This window comes from Alnus glutinosa, chromosome 9 (assembly GCF_958979055.1).
Source record: "Alnus glutinosa chromosome 9, dhAlnGlut1.1, whole genome shotgun sequence".
Classification (NCBI taxonomy): Eukaryota; Viridiplantae; Streptophyta; class Magnoliopsida; order Fagales; family Betulaceae; genus Alnus; species Alnus glutinosa.
Genome location: NC_084894.1, coordinates 24,371,536 through 24,375,153, shown reverse-complemented (window position 1 = coordinate 24,375,153; position 3,618 = coordinate 24,371,536). Strand labels below are relative to the sequence as shown.

Here is a 3,618-nt window from a genome sequence, read left to right as displayed (position 1 = left end):
AAAGAAAATTGAAAAGAAAAGAAATTAGAAAATAATATATATATATATATATATATATATAAATCAAAAGGCCTTACGGCCATTAAGAAAAACAATGGCCAAATGGCCATTAAAATAATAATAATAATAATAAGAAAAAGAAATAAAAAAAAAAAAAAAAAAAAAAAAGTCAAAAGAAAAAGTAAAAGAAAAGGAAAAAAAAAAGAAAAAGTGTAGCCTGATGGCCATTCGGCCATTTAACAAATGGCCATGTGGCCCTTTTAGAAATGAAGGGCCATGCGGCCCTTCACCAAATGAACAAAGGCAGAATGCCTTATTCCATAAACACAGGCAGAATGTCTCTCTTCAGAAAAAAAAAAAAAAAAAAAAAAAAAACAAACAAACAAACAGAAGAAAAAGGGAAGGGCTTTTCATAGAAAATTCTTGATCTACAAAGATCTAACTGTCCAAACTTAAATCTGACTCTGGCAACGTGATCTACGAAGCCCGATCTACATTTTCACCGATCGTTTTGAAGTAAAACACTAAACTCGTGTTCATGAGATTTTGGATTAAAATCTTAAAATATGTGCTTAATCTAGTATTTTATTTAGGTAATGGGTTACTTGGAACTTACTTGAAGCTACCCAAACCATGGGTTTTGGTTTGGTGAAATTCTTTTGGTAAGTTCCTTGAAGCCTAACTTTCGGGTATTAAATTTTAATAGTGTTTTTATGTGATTAACCCTTAGTAAATGCTATTGAGTTAATAATATTGTGTTTGAGGTAGAGTTTTATAATTTTGGGTTTAAGTTTAGAAACCCTAATTTGATGGGTTAAATTAATTTAGGGTTTTTAAGTGTTAGAACCTAGATTGTTAATTTGTAAAAATAAGTATTTTATGGATTATGTTCTAATGTTAGTAAAAATAAATAATTATGGATATTTAGTTTAAATAGTATTTTCGAGGTTAATCCTAAGACTTTCTTATGGGTTAATGTTATTTTAAATGTGTTAATGAATTATGTTAATAAGTAAATAATTATTGTAAAAGATTAATGAAAATAATTTTAGGTTTAATAATATTAGTGAAAATAATTTATAGATTAGTGAATATAATTTGGGATTAATATTTGATGTTATAGACAATTATTTTAGATGGTGATTTTAATGTCTAACCCCAAGTAAATACTTTGGGTTAGTGTTGATTGAGTTTCGTTAGTGTCTAGAATTATGAGTGTGTAATTAGGACCCTTAAAATATTATGAGTTTTTCAAGGATTAGCTCTTGAGCAATTTAAGAGCTAAATGTCAATCTAATGTTAGAAATGTCAAATAATGTGCAATGTGTATTTTCACAGTGGCGCATTGCAAGGTGGTGTGTAGGAGACCTAATACTTAATATCCGCGCAGCCAAGGTGAGCATTCTACTCACTAAGAAAAGTTATTTTTATGTATTTTATAGGGATGCAAATAATATGTTTTTCATATCGAACCAACAATATGTTAATTATATGTTTTGGATATTTTGAGTAGTTTTAATTATGTTGAAATATGACAATAATGTTTATGTGATTTAAGATGATTTGAGATTTGAGTGTGAAATATGTTTGATGTTTTGAGATATGGTTTGAAGTATTTTATTGCCTGCTGCGGTTAGAATTTTAAGCTATGTTTTGATGCTGGCTGCAGTTGGAAATTTAAGTTATGCAAATTGTTTGAGAAAATGACATGTTGAATTGTTTATGTCTTATGAGTAAAGCATGTGTTAAAGGTATGTCCATGAAATTAAATGTATAGTATTGGCGCATGAGTATTGAGCATGACATGAACAAGACCGGGGTTCAATTCCCTTAGGCAAACGAATAAGACCAGGGTTCAATTCCCTTAGGCATCGTACAAGACCGGGGTTCAATTCCCTTAGGCAAACGAATAAGACCGGGGTTTAATTCCCTTAGGCATCGAGCAAGACCAGAGTTCAATTCCCTTTGGCAAATGAATAAGACCGGGTTTCAATTCCCTTATGCATTGAACAAGACCGAGGTTCAATTCCCTTAGGCAAACAAACGACAAGCATGCATAGCATTTGCTTTATGATAATTGATTTGTTTTCACGTTATGATATATGGTACGTAGTTTTATGCTAGACGTATTAGTATGCGTAAAAGCCTCAATGGAAAAGAACTTATGTATATTTCTATCGGATGGTTGCATGTTTTAAATGTCATTGTTTTCTAAGTCTTACTAAATCAAAGGAAATATAGTAGGTGAGGATGTATGTAGTTGTTTCCAACAATGGAACTACTACGTATAAGCTTAGCTGCGTAGTATGTTTTAAATGTTTTTTATTAGTCGGTGTTTGCTATATCAGCTATGGGGTTTTCAAACAAAAGTTTATAAAATTAGTGGTTATTATAATGTACGCACGACTAGAAAAGAAAAGTTGGTTCTTTGCGAAAATTCAGTGAATAGTATACCTCTGAGGTCTTAGTGTATTTACTTATGCTTAGATAGTAGGCTCATAATTCCACCTGTACGGATGCGGCAACTCCTGCAACCGTACAGACATTGATGCTTTGGTTGCAGGTTCTGCGGATATAGATATTGACTCGTCCACCTAGCATATGGGATGCTATGATTGGAGCACATCACGATAGTCATAAGTCGCGGACTCATAGGTAGTTCGCATTTGGGTATTTTATTTATGGCTCATGTTCTACGTGTTATATGTATTTGTTGAGCCTGTATTTTAGTATGTAATTAATGTAATGTGTTTTATAATCCTTAAATAGATAAATTTGTAAATGACTCTTATTGTTGATAACAATGATGTATTAGATGTAATTCCGCTATTAATATGTGTTCTGCTGCACACTGATTTTTATATTTCGCTGTGTTAGATGTAAGTATAAATATCAGGTACATGTTATAGAACGTGTACGTTATGTTGGCTGAGCGACACGTAGTCGTGTTTCTGTGAAGATTTATTTGTATGTTTTCAAAAAAAAAAAAAAAAAGGGTCGTCACAGTTTAATACGGTATGTGAATTTTACCCAAAGAAAAAACTTGTGGATTACTTGAAGCTACCAATTAAGGGAAGACCATCCTTTGCCTTATTAGATTAGATACAAGGCTGTAATAGAATCGAGTATTAAATGTTAAAATTCTGTTCATTTATTAAACAAACCGAGTTTATATAAGTAAATATCAAATAGGTCGTTGAACGAACTTGTTCATTTATTACCCTAATTAATTTGGATGGGTGAAGATAACTATTTCAACCGACCAATATTATAATGATAAGGTTATTTGTGATGCGTTTGAAATGGATGCGGATCATGTCTTGGCAGTTTGATGTCGATGTTCCCGGTAGAGGAGGGGACAATATGTGTACGTGTTTGCTTTGGAAGGGCACAAGATTGCAATAGTTCATTCCAAATAATTTTCTAAAAACCCCAAAAAAAGATGAAGCCTTGGTGAAGAAAGAAGATGGGATGGAATTCAACAATACTCAAAATGAATGGTTGAAGAGTATCATCCATCATATGTGGGATAATTTGGTTAGGTTTTGCTATTTTTTAAGGGGTTTTATGTCGTAATCAATGAAAGAAAAGATAATAATATAATATAAAGAAAATTAA

At 31.6% G+C, this 3,618-nt stretch overlaps 1 long non-coding RNA gene across 1 annotated transcript; it reads left to right on the top strand.

Moving 5' to 3' along the window:
• Window positions 1–379: 379 nt before the first annotated feature.
• LOC133877241 (uncharacterized) lies at window positions 380–2,760 on the top strand. Its single transcript, XR_009901707.1, has 4 exons — window positions 380–516; window positions 594–662; window positions 1,339–1,395; window positions 2,543–2,760. It is a non-coding gene; the product is annotated as an uncharacterized LOC133877241 (long non-coding RNA).
• Window positions 2,761–3,618: the final 858 nt, after the last annotated feature.